General features: G+C 47.3%; 1 protein-coding gene across 2 annotated transcripts in view; it reads left to right on the top strand.

Annotated features, from left to right (window-relative positions):
- Nucleotides 1-2,968: 2,968 nt before the first annotated feature.
- Nucleotides 2,969-19,544, top strand: part of si:dkey-166d12.2 (rap1 GTPase-activating protein 1) — a 66,682-nt gene continuing 50,106 nt past the window's right edge. Inside the window, exons 1-2 of one of the 2 annotated variants that reach the window (XM_035387956.1) lie at nt 14,913-15,641; nt 15,736-15,848. The gene's annotated coding sequence lies outside the window, so the exon portion shown is untranslated. Of the gene's footprint in view, nt 3,145-14,912; nt 15,642-15,735; nt 15,849-19,544 lie in introns of those variants that run through there. The other variant, XM_035387958.1, reaches the window with a different exon arrangement.

Here is a 19,544-nt window from a genome sequence, read left to right as displayed (position 1 = left end):
AGCTTTCCACACAGTTACACAGTACCTTACATCTCCTCTTTTACCTAATAACCTGATTTTAGAAACTTGCTTGTTCTGGTACCACTGACAGACACATTCTATTTATGACTTGTCTAATTTATTTAGTTTATTTTTAAACATTCTAAGTATCATGTGTAAAATATTGAAAACATTTCAGAATTAAAACATCTATATATGGATTGGAAAGAAAGTGATTGTAGGAAGGATTTTTGAAAATGTGCCAAGACTTAGTCCAGACTTAGTTTTCTTACTTTTGTAACTTAAAATATGCTGGTTGGGTTATATCTGAATCAATAAAAAAAAATTTAAAACAAGAAATGTATGCGTATTTGCTTGTGTGGGTTTTTATTTTTTACCTCAGCCTTTAAAGTCTTAAATACAGAATCTCCCTTTTGGTTTTACTTCTCAAAAGATAAGTGTGAATGCAGAAGCCCACCTCACCTACAGCTGCAACTGCATCCCCTGGCCACAGGAGGGCAGTCTTTGCTGTGACACCTTTCAGTCTAGCAAATTAATTACTCCAACACAATAATTTTCATGAAAATAATTTGGTGGCACTATCACAGTACATCATTGTTAGATGTTAGATTTTTGGTGTAATTATAGTTTCATCATTTGAAAGAGTTTTTGAAGCATTCATATTTACATAGTGAAAACTATTTTTGATAGGATAGCTGGCACAGGTTGTCATTAGTTTTACCCCATAAAGCCTTTGGGCAATTCATATTATTGAATAGATTCATATTCATAACAGAGAAAGAAAGTGAACTTATGCCACTGCTTACTACATAGACAAATACGTTATATATTGCTGGTAGTGTATTTGTGATATTCTGATTTTTTTGCATAAAGGACTGCACAGTCACAGCCATGAAGACTTCCAGAAACAAAGCTGCATGTTTCTCTGAAGATATGAGCATCTTCACAAAGTAACTGAAGCTCATTCATTAAGCAGTTTCTCCCCACGCCACCAACCAGAGCTCCCAAACCGCCAACCAGAGCTCCCCCTACAGCCAACCAGAGCAGAGCGCCCATACCGCCAACCAGAGCTCCCCCTACAGCCAACCAGAGCTCCCACACCGCCAACCAGAGCTCCCCCTACAGCCAACCAGAGCAGAGCTCCCATACCGCCAACCAGAGCTCCCATACCACTAAACAGAGCTCCCCCTACAGCCAACCAAAGCAGAGCTCCCACACCGCCAACCAGAGCTCCCCCTACAGCCAACCAGAGCTCCCATACTGCCAACCAGAGCAGAGCTCCCATACCGCCAACCAGAGCAGAGCTCCCATACCACCAACCAGAGCTCCCACACCGCCAACCAGAGCAGAGCTCCCATACTGCCAACCAGAGCTCCCATACCGCCAACCAGAGCAGAGCTCCCATACCGCCAACCAGAGCAGAGCTCCCACACCGCCAACCAGAGCTCCCATACCGCCAACCAGAGCTCCCATACCACCAACCAGAGCAGAGCTCCCACACCGCCAACCAGAGCTCCCATACCACCAACCAGAGCAGAGCTCCCACACCGCCAACCAAAGCTCCCCCTACAGCCAACCAGAGCTCCCATACTGCCAACCAGAGCAGAGCTCCCATACCGACAACCAGAGCAGAGCTCCCATACCACCAACCAGAGCTCCCCCTACAGCCAATCAGAGCAGAGTGTGGGCAGAATTATGGGGTTGAAACTTTTGTACTCCAGTTGGCTGGTGCCGCACCCGTCAAACTGCAGACACACCACTCAGCTTCAGGTTTAACTCACAGACCTGTGCAGCTCTCTGTGAGGGAGGCCCTTCAGACTCACAGACACTCTGCTGATCTGTGCAGCTCTCTGTGAGGGAGGCCCTGTCACACTCACGGACACTCTGCTGACCTGTGCAGCTCTCTGTGAGGGAGGCCCTTCAGACTCACAGACACTCTGCTGATCTGTGCAGCTCTCTGTGAGGGAGGCCCTGTCACACTCACAGACACTCTGCTGATCTGTGCAGCTCTCTGTGAGGGAGGTCCTGTCACACTCACAGACACTCTGCTGATCCGTGCAGCTCTCTGTGAGGGCTCTCTGACTCAATGTTACAACACCCTTTGTGGTTGAATCCCTGTTTTCATAATTGGGTTTTAAGGTATTTTTGTTTTCATTTTTGCTTTTATCATTAATTTGTTTTGCAGGCAGCAGTATGTTTGCGTTGAGTTGAAGATCCTACAGCAGCTCAAACATACAGCACCAATAAGTTGTGCTCTCTTCTCTCTTGAACACCAGGAGCTTGTGAGGTCCAAACCTGCTTTTTGATGAAGCATAAAGGACAACCCCACTGTGGATACAATGCTGTGACCATGTGATTGGACAGTCATTCATAGTGCACTGTCTACATTACGCAAAAACTTTCACCTGCCCAGTCTCCTCAAATGAATCCTGTTCCCTCGGCTGCATCTGGGCTGAAATACGTCTCCTGGAAGAAAGTGAATTACCTTTCTGGCAGAATCAAATCTCAAATGGGACTGGGTGCAGTGGGAAAGCAGGAAAATAATGTTGGTCTTTTTATTTATTTAAAAAAATTAATCTGGCACCCAGCATAATAAAATCAGGTGTGCTTGCTGGTGAGCGTTCTACCTTTCTATCTCAACTCTCGCGCAAACAAAAGGGCCACGCGCGAACGTTATGACGCAACATAGGCGCTGTGATTCCGTACAGGACGAGGGCAGTGACTGCACCCTGAAAAGTGGAGTACCTGGATTGATGGCGGCAGTTTTGAATACAGGCGTTATCGTGTTTATGTGCGGGGCCGGTTTTAACATCACAGAAACATGATTTTAGCTGAAGCCACGAGCAGTATTTTAATGAATATAAATGCAACGGGGACTAAGCGTTATCCACTAGTTTTTAAATGCACCCATTTTTCTGGTGGAGACTGGAGTGTAACGCAAACCTGGCGGTCGTGTACAAGCAGAGGAGTTTTGTTCCGGCTCGTCTTCGTTTGTTTGAGTGATTTATCCGCTTTTGTCTTCACTCTGTTTGGACGTGTCAAGAACCGAGCGTATTTTGGATTATATGTTTGCGCCCATACCAGCAAGGAAAACGGCTGAAGACTGACCTGGCGTTGGCCAGAGCATGGCCGCCGACTGCGGTGGTGAGTCCCCCTGTTTCTCGTTTTGGATTATGGTTGCCCCGCCTTGGTTTGAGTTTCCTTTTTATTGTACATAATACATACACTCTCTCTCACACACATACAATGTAAGGGGGAATCTATCGGACCGCGGTTGAACAGCTTATAATGAATGGTGAATGTGGGCGGCAGTGGAGTATAATGGGTGAGGAGTGTTCCAGGTAGGACGCTGCCGTTGTACCCTTGTGCGAAGCACTTGATCTGCATTTCTTCAGGTATATCCAGCTGTATAAATGGATGCAAGGTAAATGCTGTGTAAAACGTTGTATAAGTTGCTCTGGATAAGAGTGTCTGCTCAATGCCTGTAATGTAATGTAATGTAGTGTAATGTAATGCACTGATGGGGAGACTGTACAGACACAGCTCTCTGTCAGTCCTGGAATTTATCCAGTCCATCTGAACATGGACAGAGTGAGTGGAGCTCCTCAGAGCCATATGGATGCTGGTTATGTCTATTTGTGACAGTATCATGTATGTTTGTTTATTCTGATGCTTCAGTGAAGACTGACACATTCAGCATTACTCATTTTCAAAGCTGGATGGTCATTGGAACTCTACATCAATAGTACACTCCATTAGGATTCAAACCTGCAAGTCTTCCCTGCCCAACCCTTACCTGCTTCCCACACCTGCTCTTTCAGCCTTTGATGGATCACCCCTGCGTTGCCATGGAAATGCACTAAGATGTTTCTGTGTGTTTGATACTGACAGCATGGATGGGCAGGGTGAGCCTGACTGACAATGCCAGAGAAGTGTGTGTGTGTGTGTGTGTCTTTGTAGACTGATGTGGTTGCACTCTAATATTAGTTTCACTAAAGGCCAGCTTTGAAGATCACACAGTGAGGGAAGGTGTGTACACAGCGCATCCACACACGTGCGCACACACACACTCACACACACACATGCACACACACATCCTTTATTTATGGACCTGCTGTGAACCTGTGTTTCTGGGACACCGTGGCCCTGACCCCCCCCCTCGTGTGCGGTGTAAACGTTCCTCAGGAGGGAAATGTGCCACCATCGCACAGAATTCCTTTTCCTTCCCAGAATCCTCGTAGGGACATGCTGACTGTCACCCAGCAACCAAACTGCATCACAATGTGTGTACTGTAATATGAGGGAGAGAGACTGACTGACTGACTGACTGACTGACTGACTGACAGACATTCATCCATCTATTCATCCATTCATCCATTCATCCAAACACCACTCTGCCATTGTGTACTGTGGAGCCTGCAATGGGGGATTGCTCTGAAGATGCTGTGGCCGGGTGGCATTAGCCTGCCGTGTTTCTCACAGCATGGGTGTGAACTCACGCAGATGTGCGTTTCTGCAATACCGTTATCAACAGTATGTTATTGTTTCTGATCCAATGAATATTTCAAATGCGCACTTTGCAACAGCATGAAAAATAATCTGTGGCATAAACTTAAGATGAATTGTCTTGTTTGAAACTCGCACCATTTTAATAAAAAGTATGTGACGTGACATAAACATGTGGCGAAGTTTGTGGAAACGAGTTGTGACACCAGCAGTGAAATCTCCTGGTCTCTGCTGCCTCTGGCTGCACTTTCACATTTTTTTAAAGCATAATAACAATTATCTTTCGTCTCTGTGATCATGTGATGCGTTTTTGTCAATCGCGTGGAAGCTGCACGGCCTTGCTACCGAGTGGATGTCTTATCGGCTCTCAACAGATGAGAGTAGTGTTGCTTTTTCACAGAAGCATTGCACATAGTCTCTGAAGTTTGGATGTTTTCTACCATACTACGATCATGAGCTATCCATGACGAGTAAAAGGAGCTTCTGCCAATGTGTTTACTACAGAAGAATCTTTAATTCTGAATCGGTTGAATCCCGGTCACTGAGTGAGCATCTGGCAGACTAACAGCAGTACCTCAGTTTCCCCGACAGGGGCGCTCATGTTCAGACATGCTTTAGCAGTCACAGTCACTTTTTATTCCCATGACTACAGTGTAATGATGGTGTACTTTAATATTCATGCCTGCAGTAGCAAGCAGGGTGGTGTGACAGAGCTCTGTGGGGATGCATACTAACTCCAACTCCCTCTGTTCTGAATGAAAGAATGAAACTGTGTTTATCTGGCATTTTTCCAGAGTTCTCTGAGTACTTGCATGTTTGGGTTACATGAGGCAGAAATCTGCAGCTGCTGTGTTTTAAAGCCGGATCTTGCAGGGTAAAAAACCTGCAGGGTACCTCAAATACTGCAGGGTACCTCAAATCCTAGTTTCCTAGATGCCGCAAAGTCATTATTAATGAAGCTGTGAAGGTGTGTGCGGAGCTCACTGGCCATTTGGTTTTATTTTCTCAGGCGCTGGTGTTCATTATTCTGATGGGAGTGTTGACCTTGTGCATGTTCTGCACCCAGAATCGAGCGCCCCCGCTAAACCCCGCTAACCCCAGCTAACCCCCGCTAACTCCTGCTAACCCCAACTAACCCTGGCTAACCCCCGCTAACACGGGCTAACCCCGGCTAACCTCGGCTAACCTTGGCTAACCCCCGCTAACCCCGGCTAACCCCGGCTAACCCTGGCTAACCCCCGCTAACACGGGCTAACCCCTGCTAACCTCGGCTAACCCCCGCTAACCCCGGCTAACACGGGCTAACCCCTGCTAACCCTGGGGGCGGGGCGGTATATGTAAATACAGAGCCATCCTGTTAAAGCAGGTTATGTGGCTGGGCCCCATGGTCTGGTATCTGTTCCAGTGTGTGGATGGGCCCCATGATCTGGTGTCTGTTCCAGTGTGTGGATGGGCCCCCAGTGGTCTGGTATCTGTTAAGGGTCTGTTCCAGTGTGTGGATGGGCTCCATGGTCTGGTATCTTCTGTGGAGCACTCTATCCTCCTGTCCTCCCTGGCAGCAACAGGGATCTGCGATACAGTCCTTGACTGGATTGAGTCTTACCTCTCTGACCGTTCCTTCCAGGTTGCCTGGGCGGGTAAGGTTATTACCACCCCGTCCCCTCGCCACCGGAGTTCCCCAGGGCTCAGTCCTCGGTCCCCTTCTCTTCTCCTTGTGCACCAGATCCCTTGGCCCTGTAAATGGTAAATGGACTGCATTTATATAGCGCTTTTATCCAAAGCGCTTTACAATTGATGCCTCTCATTCGCCAGAGCAGTTAGGGGTTAGGTGTCTTGCTCAAGGACACTTTGACACGCCCAGGGCGGGGTTTGAACCGGCAACCCTCCGACTGCCAGACAATCGGTCTTACCTCCTGAGCTGTAATATCTGCCCATGGCTTGTCCTATCACTCCTATGCCGACGACACGCAACTCTTTCTCTCCTTCTCCCCATCGGACACACAGGTCCCTGCCCGCATCTCCGCTTGCCTGAGGGACATACAGAGCTGGATGGACAATCACCACCTGAAGCTCAACCCGGGAAAGACGGAGATAATCTTTATTCCTGCTCTATCCTCTCCCCTCCTCGACTTTTCCATTTCCCTAGGGGACACCTTAGTGACATCATCACCCTGTGGCAAGAATCTCGGAGTGGTGATGGACAACAGGCTGTCCCTCTCCAAGAACATTGCAGCAGTAAGCCGGGCATGCAGATTTTTCCTGTATAACATCCGGAGAATCCGCCCCTTTCTCACCACCTACTCAACCCAGCTCCTGGTCCAAGCAATGGTTCTATCCCGCCTGGACTACTGCAACTCTCTTCTGGCTGGACTACTGGCATCTGCCACCAGACCCCTGCAGCTCATTCAGAATGCTGCGGCTCGTCTGGTCTTCAACCTCCCCAGACACTCCCACGTCACTCCCCTGCTCACTACCCTCCACTGGCTGCCTGTTATAGCTCGCATCAAATTTAAAACATTGGTCCTAGCATACCAGGCAGTCAAGGGATCTGCCCCAGCATACCTCCACAAGATATTCAAACCCTACATGCCAGCCAGATCACTTCGTTCTGATACATCAGGACGCCTAGCACCTCCCCCTCTTCGAACCTGCACTTCCAGAACACGTCTCCTGTCTGTTCTGGCCCCACAGTGGTGGAATGACCTCCCTGTGGAGGTCAGAACAGCTGAGACACTGACCCATTTCAAACGACGACTGAAGACTCACCTCTTCAGGCTGCACCTCTCCCCATCCCTCCCTACCCCCCTGTAAATGACTGTAAGCTTAGGGTTGTAACTAGGCAGCTGTTTCGTAGGTGACTTAGGTGCATTAACTGTCTTAACTACTGCTTGTATTTTTTCCATAGACTGCGTTGTTGCCGTTCTCGTTGTTACTGTTAATCAGTTTAACTTTCAGGGTCCAAGTTGAACTATGCGGTTGTTCCCTGCACTTGGACCGGTACTTCTCTCTAGGGGTTTCGTCATACTTGTTCCTGGTTATGGTTATACACTTTGTTGTACGTCGCTCTGGATAAGATCGTCCGCCAAATGCCTGTAATGTAATATAATGTAATGTAAAGGCTCTGTTCCAGTGTGTGGATGGGCCCCCTGGTCTGGTATCTGCTAAGGCCCTGTTCCAGTGTGTGGATGGGTCCCACGGTCTGGTATCTGTTAAGGCTCTGTTCCAGTGTGTGGATGGGTCCCACGGTCTGGTATCTGTTAAGGCTCTGTTCCAGTGTGTGGATGGGTCCCACGGTCTGGTATCTGTTAAGGCACTGTTCCAGTGTGTGGATGGGCCCCATGGTCTGGTATCTGCTAAGGCCCTGTTCCAGTGTGTGGATGGGTCCCACGGTCTGGTATCTGTTAAGGCTCTGTTCCAGTGTGTGGATGGGCCCCACAGTCTGGTATTCATGGGCTCAGACAGCAGAACCTCCTGGCGTTTGTTAAGTGAAGAGCGTCTGCAGGGGTGTGTGACTGTTTCTATTCCCATGTCACAGCCCCCGTTCTGAAGGGTCCACTGTGGCTCTCTGCTCAATCAGATTGCATTTGTTTAACAGATCAATGTGAATTTACTGTCTGTTGTAAATCTATACACATGAAAAAAAGATGCTTTTATCAAAGTTTAAGCTCCACTTCCTGCTCATCTTCCCCAACTTGTCTAATTCCAGCTCCACCCCTTACCCTAAACCTGTGCACGTCCCATGTATGGATTTAGAGGGCGGGGTCTGCCGGACGGACTCCTGAGGGGCAATCATTCGGCCACACGGCTCAGAGTTATTAACAATTTTTTTAATTCCCTCCCGGCCCCTGACTCACTGCAGAACTGCTCTAGCAGGGGAGGCTGCATTAATTTTGCAGTGTACGTGTGACTGGGCTTACTGTGCTGAGGAGCTGTGTGTGAGTCACGCTCAGAGCCTGCACACACTGTGCTCTCTCTCTCTCTCTCTCTCTCTCTCTCTCTCTCTCTGCTTTAGACTGGGCTCACCCTGCACACAGTGTGCTCTCTCTCTCTCTGCTTTAGACTGGGCTCACCCTGCACACAGTGTGCTCTCTCTCTCTCTCTCTCTCTGCTTTAGACTGGGCTCACCCTGCACACAGTGTGCTCTCTCTCTCTCTCTCTCTCTGCTTTAGACTGGGCTCACCCTGCACACACTGTGCTCTCTCTCTCTCTCTGCTTTAGACTGGGCTCACCCTGCACACACTGTGCTCTGTCTCTCTCTCTCTCTGCTTTAGCCTGGGCTCACCCTGCACACAGTGTGCTCTCTCTCTCTCTGCTTTAGACTGGGCTCACCCTGCACACAGTGTGCTCTCTCTCTCTCTCTCTCTCTCTCTCTCTCTGCTTTAGACTGGGCTCACCCTGCACACACTGTGCTCTCTCTCTCTCTCTGCTTTAGACTGGGCTCACCCTGCACACACTGTGCTCTCTCTCTCTCTCTCTCTGCTTTAGACTGGGCTCACCCTGCACACAGTGTGCTCTCTCTCTCTCTCTCTCTCTCTCTCTCTCTCTCTGCTTTAGACTGGGCTCACCCTGCACACAGTGTGCTCTCTCTCTCTCTGCTTTAGACTGGGCTCACCCTGCACACAGTGTGCTCTCTCTCTCTCTCTCTCTCTGCTTTAGACTGGGCTCACCCTGCACACAGTGTGCTCTCTCTCTCTCTCTCTCTCTGCTTTAGACTGGGCTCACCCTGCACACACTGTGCTCTCTCTCTCTCGCTCTCTCTGCTTTAGACTGGGCTCACCCTGCACACACTGCTCTCTCTCTCGCTCTCTCTGCTTTAGCCTGGGCTCACCCTGCACACACTGTGCTCTCTCTCTCTCTCTGCTTTAGACTGGGCTCACCCTGCACACACTGCTCTCTCTCTCGCTCTCTCTGCTTTAGCCTGGGCTCACCCTGCACACACTGTGCTCTCTCTCGCTCTCTCTGCTTTAGACTGGGCTCACCCTGCACACACTGCTCTCTCTCTCTCTCTGCTTTAGACTGGGCTCACCCTGCACACACTGCTCTCTCTCTCTCTCTCCTTTAGACTGGGCTCACCCTGCACACACTGTGCTCTCTCTCTCTCTCTGCTTTAGCCTGGGCTCACCCTGCACACACTGCTCTCTCTCTCTCTCTCTCTGCTTTAGCCTGGGCTCACCCTGCACACACTGCTCTCTCTCTCTCTCTCTCTCTGCTTTAGCCTGGGCTCACCCTGCACACACTGTGCTCTCTCTCTCTCTCTCTCTCTCTCTCTCTGCTTTAGACTGGGCTCACCCTGCACACACTGCTCTCTCTCTCTCTCTGCTTTAGCCTGGGCTCACCCTGCACACACTGCTCTCTCTCTCTCTCTCTCTGCTTTAGCCTGGGCTCACCCTGCACACACTGCTCTCTCTCTCTCTCTCTCTGCTTTAGCCTGGGCTCACCCTGCACACACTGCTCTCTCTCTCTCTCTCTCTGCTTTAGCCTGGGCTCACCCTGCACACACTGTGCTCTCTCTCTCGCTCTCTCTGCTTTAGACTGGGCTCACCCTGCACACACTGCTCTCTCTCTCTCTCTCTCTGCTTTAGCCTGGGCTCACCCTGCACACACTGCTCTCTCTCTCTCTCTCTCTGCTTTAGACTGGGCTCACCCTGCACACACTGTGCTCTCTCTCTCTCTCTGCTTTAGCCTGGGCTCACCCTGCACACACTGCTCTCTCTCTCTCGCTCTCTCTGCTTTAGACTGGGCTCACCCTGCACACACTGCTCTCTCTCTCTCTCTCTCTCTCTCTGCTTTAGACTGGGCTCACCCTGCACACACTGCTCTCTCTCTCTCTCTCTCTGCTTTAGCCTGGGCTCACCCTGCACACACTGTGCTCTCTCTCTCTCTCTGCTTTAGACTGGGCTCACCCTGCACACACTGCTCTCTCTCTCTCTCTGCTTTAGACTGGGCTCACCCTGCACACACTGCTCTCTCTCTCTCTCTGCTTTAGACTGGGCTCACCCTGCACACACTGCTCTCTCTCTCTCTCTGCTTTAGACTGGGCTCACCCTGCACACACTGTGCTCTCTCTCTCTCTCTCTCTCAATTCAATTTCAATTTAAGTTGCTTTATTGGCATGAAATACAAACGTACTTATTGCCAAAGCATACATATATAATATGTAAAATAATAATAATATAAAAATAATAATGGTAAATGTAACAATATATACAAATAACAGCATATACAACAACAGCAACATAAGTAAATCAATAATAAATATGTACAATGTTTATATGGGGTGGGTGGTCACTCACTGTCCCTCAGGTTATGGCAGGCTGAAATGAACTGTGCCGCAATTGGGGCTGTTGATCCTTCCCCTAAAAGAATTGCACATTTTTCTTCTTTTGATTTGTAATTAAAATTATTTATAATTTGGGATAATTTTTAGAAATATTTTTTTCTAATTTGTAAATATTTTGTGCAAGTAAGGAGGAAGTGCATCTCTGTTTCCACCTCCCCTGCCTTGCAGTGACCACATATTCGCTCTTCTTTTGGTACCCATGAGTTTTTGTATCTGCCTATTTCAATTGCAAGCGTGTGGTCACTGAGCCTGTACTTGGTCAGGATCCGTCTCTGCTTTGTATCTCTGACAGAGAAGAGAGACTCTGCCTGTGTGTATTTTCTATTTCGGGCCCGATAACAATTCAGTTTATTTTGGGATTGTGTTTTATAATTTGGTTGACTCTAATGGGCTGTTGTGAAGCAGTGCTGGTCTGAAGCTGGTTTGCATTAGTATGTGTTAATGTTTGTCTAGAGAGGTTCAGAACCAGCTGACTGAGGGGATACTTTCCTGGGCTGAGCTCTTGGGTTTGGAGTGCCAAGAATTGTAAGGAGTCTGTTGGACTCATTTTTAGATGTTCAATATCTCTCTCTCTCTCTCTCTCTCTCTCTCTCTCTCTCTCTCTCTCTGCCTCTGCTTTAGCCTGGGCTCACCCTGCACACACTGTGCTCTCTCTCTCTCTCTGTATGACATAAGGCTGTTCTTATCGACACATAATCATCCATCCAGTTACCCCGTTTAGCCGAATATCCACGCTGTTTCATTATGAACAGTTACTGTTGACATTAATAATTATGTCACAGCAAACCTGTTACACAGTACACAGCACACAGCTGTTAGAGTGCACACCCACCTCTTTGGAGGGATTGAAAAATTCATTAGACACGTTTATAATGTCAGCAAAAATAAGAGCCATCATTAAGTAATTGAGCTTTTTTATGGCAGCTCTCAGTCCTTTTTCAGTAATTAAGATGCCATCTTGTGAAGTGACCCTGGAGTCAGAGCCTTCAAATGCACACATGAATGGAAGCTGATTACACTTCATTATACTTCATACTTCATATATTTGTTATTGTGAAACGGTCCAATAACAAACATTTGTAATTTCTGTCAGGGAGGGGGAAAGAAAATTTCATTTAAAAAATTGGGAAATATGTGACCATCTTGCATATTTATATTTATTATGTTGTTGGTGATTGTTTTTTCCTTAGAGAGGTTTGTTTGCAAATGAAGCTCCCCTCAGGGATGATGAAGCCCTCCGTGTGAGGATGATGAGGGAAATGTTCCAGTTGGGTTTGTGAGCGGCAGATGGCCAGGGAAGGGGGCCAGATTAATCTGGAACGGCTCTGCAGAACAACTCCTCCTGGTGCTCCTCTCCTGGTGCTCTCCTCCTGGTGCTCCTCTCCTGGTGCTCCTCTCCTGGTGCTCTCCTTCTGGTGCTCCTCTCCTGGTGCTCCTCTCCTGGTGCTCTCCTTCTGGTGCTCCTCTCCTGGTGCTCCTCTCCTGGTGCTCTCCTTCTGGTGCTCTTCTCCTGGTGCTCCTCTCCTGGTGCTCTCCTTCTGGTGCTCCTCTCCTGGTGCTCTCCTCCTGGTGCTCTCCTCCTGGTGCTCTCCTCCTGGTGCTCCTCTCCTGGTGCTCCTCTCCTGGTGCTCTCCTCCTGGTGCTCCTCTCCTAGTACTCTCCTCTTGGTGCTCCTCTGCTGGTGCTCCTCTCCTGGTACTTAATAAATGCTGTTATTGTGATTAGTGTTGTTATGATAATGTAATTGCATACATGATGTTATCAATCTGATTCAGGTATGTGATGTGAATGGGTAGAAGCCCCCTGAACACAGGCCCTTTCCTAGAGAACAGAGTCATTAAAAACTCATGAAATATAAATTAAAGGACATTCATTTGAATTCCCTTCATTTCGATGTCATGCCATTTTGCTGAGGGTGGTGCAGAAATGATCCAGCAGACGGGTGAATTTCTTTCCAGTTTATGAATCCACAGAGGAGCGCATTTTTAATGATGAATTTTTGCCCTGGGGGTCTGGACTGTGCTGGACGTCGCTTTGTGGGACAGTGAGAAATGTCACTCTGCTTTGTCCAGCCCTCTGGTGTTCTTTTCTCTTCAAAACCGGAGGTTTTTATGGGCTGATGTTTTTAAACACTTAACACCATCTGCCATGTTATGAATGAAAACTTGAAGGTATTTGTCAGGAAGTTTTCACAGTTGGAACTTTAAATATGGCCACTCAACTAAAAGTAAGGTAATGTTTCTGTCAACAGCTGAACATCCCAAACAGCAAAATAAGTTTCTTGACTGGCAGAATTGGTAGGTGACGTTTGACCTATAGATTTGAAAAGGGGGAGGTCCCAGGGCTGAGTGGATGCTGTAAGCCCAGAAGGCTGTCTTGAGGCTATTCAGCCACAGCACTGCTATGGGTCTGATGTTGGAAGACAACGTGTTTAATTATGTATTAAATATTCACTACACTTTGTTTATAATATTAATGAACACTTTCAAAAGCTGCAGAGTTGGACCTGTAATAATTTCATTATTTTATTGAACTGGTTTAATGTGAAACTGTTGTTTCTCCCTGCAGAATTATTGATGGCAGGGTTTGAGGATTATTGCAGGCAGCGGGAGATCAGAGAGGTTAAAGCAGGAGTCCTGTGCCCTTTGACCTCAGGTTGTGCTCTATGTCTATAGGTACCTGACCTCCACCTGTTCTGAAATAAGCACTTCATCAGCGTATGACTATCATGATTTAGGTGGTACAAATGAAAAATCTAAATTGTTGGCCGTCTCTTGAATTTGTGTTGTTTACTGCACTAGTCGCCCCTGGCCATTCTGGCAGGCACTGATGCTGGGCAGGAGTCCGGGCTGCTCTCCAGAGCGAGAGGGCGCATGGGGGAGCGCTGGATCCTGAGCACATCCAGACTGGCTGCTCAAAAGCACAAAGACTGCAAAGCTTCTGTTCACTGCTTCAGGGTTATTTTAAATACAAAGAACAGCGTGACATACCACATTGGATGTGACACAGATGGGTTTGTGTGGATGCGACACAGCTGGGTTTGTGTGGATGTGACGCAGATGGGTTTGTGTGGATGTAACGCAGATGGGTTTGTGTGGATGTGATGCAGATGGGATTGGAGCTTTAGCACAGCGGTGTGGAGCAAACGGACTGTCAGGCCTCTGCACTGATGACCGCAGGGTACTGGGGGCAGACAGGCCACTACTGTAGTCTTTCGTTTAAGTTGCCCATAAAACCACCTGCTGGTTTATGGTACAACATGACCAGGGATATATGAGGCCTCTACACTCCTCTTTATGGATCTGCAATGACAGCCAGTGGGAATTTGTCTCCCCAAACAGCTTCAGTTACTCTTAAAATGGTATGTCCCTGTAAAGCAGGGTCTGGAGCAAGCCCCCTTACACAGAGCACAGTACTGCTGGAAGTGTAGGTTTGCTGTGATGCAACTTAATGACTCAACACCTTAATGGTCCTCCCTGTGCAGTCATGGTGGCAAGGACAGAATTACTACGTGCTCAAAAGCACATTTGGTTGTGTACCAATGACCAAACGTACACCCTGCCACAGGGCCTTGTACCCTTTGAACATAAATGCTTTTGTGTGTATAAATACATTGGGCTTTGCATTGCATGCCATTTTAAAACCAAACACTTATGGAGGTAGGTCCATGATGATGTAAAGATACATTTTGATATTTTCATTTGCAAATGAGTTTATGTTCTCATGTTATGGAATTAAAGAGAGACGAGCAATAGCTTCTCCGTTTGAGCTGCAGTTGCCTCTTTCCAAAAGAGTGGAATTTTTAATAAGGGACTTACGCAGTGAAATCCGCAAAATAAATGCATTCAGTCGCTATATAGGGAAGGAAGAAATAAAAAGCTTTTGTAAAAATAATAATAATCGAATCTTGTTTTTGTATGCTTCTGGCACACCATGAACAGAACAAAACATTTTTAAAGTCTTCAAAGCAATTACTTACAGGAGCGTGACCAACGGATGGCTGTGCCAGTCTCCAAACCGGTCGGTCGCGAGCAGGTGTCGGCACGGTCGGAATAACGGTCTGTAGTGCAGACTTTCCCTTTCAGCACCAACCCGCATCGTACCTTTTGTTATGCAAGCGGAGACTATTCGTTACATTAATAAGTTGCAATAAACATACATTTTTAAACGTGCTGTACCGCCTAACGGGAGGGAAGTTCTCGTAAAACCGTCCTTGTGACTTCTCTTCGCACAGGCGTCTTCGTTGTAGGCTACACGACCAGTAAGGAATTAACCGCCGAGAGGGACTATCATCTGTTTGCCACTGCCATGCTGTCAGCAAGAAGCTATTAGGGCTTCTGAGCAGTGTAATCATTTCTGTCGCGTTATTAATTCAGCCACGAATAAAGTAATGGTAGTATATTACAATCTGTTAATATGCATGGCACTGATTACATATCGTGTTATCTAGGCGAACCATATCAACCTAAATTTGGGATTCTGTTCGCAAAATCTGCATTCTAAACCTCAAACTCAACCGTAACCAGCATTAAGAACTGCAGTTTGAATTGAGATAGGAGTATTGCATCTGCACTTTCTGCCAAACGCGCATTTGTTCTTCAGCGTATGTTGTAACAGGATGACCGAGTACTTCAGCCCACCGCGTTTGAGTGCGGTGAAGCGTGCCTGCCTGATGGTCACGTGATAAAGGCGAGGCTTTTTTTTAATGTACATCCCAAGACGGAGAGGGAACGGATGCGCTGCCGAGAAAGCACACTGGAGATCCTTTTTGCTCCTGCATCTCCTGCATATTACGGTTTGTCTCAAGATTTCGTATTCCTGTAAACCAAGTGTTACTCATCCGTGGTTGCATTTTATTAACGTCCAATCTTGTGTTCATCTATCCGAAGCGAGCGAGGTTATTCACCCGATGAGTTCACCTGTACCGTTGCTAGGCACACTGCAAGCTTCCCGGGAGTTTTCTGAAACAAGCAACGATTCAAGACTGATATTGCTATTAAAGGTAAGATACAGTCTTTTCATCTACACCGAACGCTTTCTTTCGTGAACAATATTTGAATGCACTGTTGATCCACGCGTAATACGATAGAACGACGTGCGTTCTAGTAGTATTTAAATTTGGGCTTTTTACACTATTATATAATGCTTCTGTCCATTTCATCAGTTGTCGTACCAAAGGTGTTTCCTATCAGGGAATAAATTAATGAAAATCTATTCCACTGCCGATCTAATCCAGTAAATTGTGTTCATCTTTCTTTTTCATACTTTTTGATGACTTGGTTCACAACCAGGCAAATTGCCTAGTAAGGTGTAGAAATTTTGGATTTGCGCACGTATTTTCCACATTTGCGCGCTGTACGTTATTTATCGTTGGGGGCTGTTTAAGCAACCCTCAGTTTAGCAGGTTACTCCATGGTATAGGCTAACTGATATTTACATTACCGCACCAGACCATATGCTGCAGCATTATGAATGACGGAAACTGAAACCAGACTTGGCGCTTTTACCAGGATCTGTCTCTGTATTCTCCTTCGTCTCCTCAATTGATTTCTACAAAAAATATTTTTTTTAAACACGCTCTGATGGCTTGTAAAGTTTACGGAATAACTGTAGTCAATCTAATAAACGCTCCCCTCTGCTACAGAGTTTTGAAACATTTTAAGAAGTTCCTTTCTCTGTGTCCTTTTCGAAATTATGACGGCATCCGTCACCCATACACACGATCTATGAGACAGGCAAACAATGTTCGCCGGTTCTATAACGCATCGCCTATCTGTGCGCCGGGTCTAAGACCGTGTTCACACTGAAAATGAGCATACGGTAGAACCGCATCTAGCTAGCTAGGCTCAATTTACATTTATCAACATATTGTGCAACCATACGCTCTGATTCGCAGCACACAACACCGACTGTATTGTAGTACAGACGACAGCAGGATGCAGCAGTTCTTTATCGTTTTTTTTTTTACATGGTTGTTCTGATACTATTTGATTACCCTAAATGTGGTTGTACAGCCATAGCCTACCTGCGTGCCATCTCTACCGCATTCTCATTTTCAGTGTGAACACGGCCTCTAGCTAGCCTAGACTCAAATGGCATCAGACACTGTGAAAAAATAAACGCAGTTTTAGGCGTTGGGCGGGAGGGTTACCGATCTTAATGTAGGCTTCTAATAATATTTGATTGTCCAAAATTTGGTTGAAGTGTTATTTTATCAACAGTCAATCCCAAACCATGATGTAAGATATAATTTAACATAACACCTGTATCAGGTCTTCAGTGAAGCACAAAGTGCAGATAACGATTGGGGTCTCTCTCCAGTGTGTGAGTATGGCTGCAGAGGGCTGAAATCAGAAGTGTACCCTGGATAACTCTGTTTGGCTGCTTCCAGTGGCATCACTCTTTCCCATGATACTAAATTCAGTCGAAACTGGCAATTCACTGTTACCTTTAATCGCTCTTGAGGTAGTAGAACCCTCTCCTGGCCACTCTACTTCAGGAGTGTTGTGCTTGCTGATGGCCACTCTACGTCAGGAGTGTTGTGCTTGCTGATGGCCACTCTACGTCAGGAGTGTTGTGCTTGCTGATGGCCACTCTACGTCAGGAGTGTTGTGCTTGCTGATGGCCACTCTACGACAGGAGTGTTGTGCTTGCTGATGGCCACTCTACGTCAGGAGTGTTGTGCTTGCTGATGGCCACTCTACTTCAGGAGTGTTGTGCTTGCTGATGGCCACTCTACATCAGGAGTGTTGTGCTTGCTGATGGCCACTCTACGTCAGGAGTGTTGTGCTTGCTGATGGCCACTCTACGACAGGAGTGTTGTGCTTGCTGTTGGCCACTCTACTTCAGGAGTGTTGTGCTTGCTGATGGCCACTCTACGTCAGGAGTGTTGTGCTTGCTGATGGCCACTCTACGACAGGAGTGTTGTGCTTGCTGTTGGCCACTCTACTTCAGGAGTGTTGTGCTTGCTGATGGCCACTCTACATCAGGAGTGTTGTGCTTGCTGATGGCCACTCTACGTCAGGAGTGTTGTGCTTGCTGATGGCCACTCTACTTCAGGAGTGTTGTGCTTGCTGATGGCCACTCTACTTCAGAACTGTTGTGCTTGCTGATGGCCACTCTACAACAGAACTGTTGTGCTTGCTGATGGCCACTCTACTTCAGAACTGTTGTGCTTGCTGATGGCCACTGTACTTCAGAAGTGTTGTGCTTGCTGATGGCCACTCTACTTCAGAACCGTTGTGCTTGCTGATGGCCACTCTACAACAGAAATGTTGTGCTTGCTGATGGCCACTCTACTTCAGGAGTGTTGTGCTTGCTGATGGCCACTCTACGTCAGGAGTGTTGTGCTTGCTGATGGCCACTCTACTTCAGAACCGTTGTGCTTGCTGATGGCCACTCTACAACAGAAATGTTGTGCTTGCTGATGGCCACTCTACTTCAGGAGTGTTGTGCTTGCTGATGGCCACTCTACGTCAGGAGTGTTGTGCTTGCTGATGGCCACTCTACTTCAGGAGTGTTGTGCTTGCTGATGGCCACTCTACGTCAGGAGTGTTGTGCTTGCTGATGGCCACTCTACTTCAGGAGTGTTGTGCTTGCTGATGGCCACTCTACATCAGGAGTGTTGTGCTTGCTGATGGCCACTCTACAACAGAAATGTTGTGCTTGCTGATGGCCACTCTACTTCAGGAGTGTTGTGCTTGCTGATGGCCACTCTACGTCAGGAGTGTTGTGCTTGCTGATGGCCACTCTACGTCAGGAGTGTTGTGCTTGCTGATGGCCACTCTACTTCAGAAGTGTTGTGCTTGCTGATGGCTACTCTACGTCAGGAGTGTTGTGCTTGCTGATATCCACTCTACTTCAGGAGTGTTGTGCTTGCTGATGGCCACTCTACTTCAGGAGTGTTGTGCTTGCTGATGGCCACTCTACTTCAGAAGTGTTGTGCTTGCTGATGGCCAGTCCTGCTCTGAATATGAGGGGATCGTTAAGACGGGTGTCTCCGGGTCTCCTGCCAGGATGGAGCCTTGCGCCTCTCTGCTGTATGTCTGACCTCACCTGCGTGTCACTCAGCCCAGCAGGGGGTGCTGTGGGCTGGACAGCTGTAGCCTCTGTCAGCGATTAGTGGCTGGACAGCTGTAGCCTCTGTCAGCGATTAGTGGCACCTGTAGATAGAACGTGTCTTAAACAGCATTTTATCAGCATTTGTGTCTCTTCAGGGTTTGTGGTGTGCTAAGTGCACAAGGGGAACTGTAAAATAAATGTGGAGGAGATGGGAAGAGGTGCGGTTATTACCTATGTTATTCAACCCTGAGCTGTGATTCATCCCCCCGATTTACCTCCTGCACCATGGGTTTATGGGTAAAGGCAGGAAGTGCACTCCTTTTAATGACAAATAAATAAAGTAAGCTTCACTGCTTTACTCTGTGCTGTTTGTTTACACCTGTTTTAGTTGACTTATTTATTTAAAAAACATTTTTTTACCAGAACTTTCCTGTCATGTTTTGCCTTCAAACATCTCTTTCTCTCCGGGCTCGCCTGTCTGTCAGGGGAATGTCCTTCTGATTCGCTGCCACAGAGGCGCTTGGTCCTGGAGCTGCAGCTCCTAACAGACAGACCTTTACTGACAGTTAAGCATCTTTGAGTTCATGAAAAGCGCTATATAAAATAAATGTATTATTATTATTATTATTATTATTAT

This window comes from Anguilla anguilla, chromosome 13 (assembly GCF_013347855.1).
Source record: "Anguilla anguilla isolate fAngAng1 chromosome 13, fAngAng1.pri, whole genome shotgun sequence".
Taxonomy (NCBI): Eukaryota; Metazoa; Chordata; class Actinopteri; order Anguilliformes; family Anguillidae; genus Anguilla; species Anguilla anguilla.
Note: the sequence above shows the minus strand (reverse complement) of the source record. Positions and strands in the feature narration are given on the sequence as shown.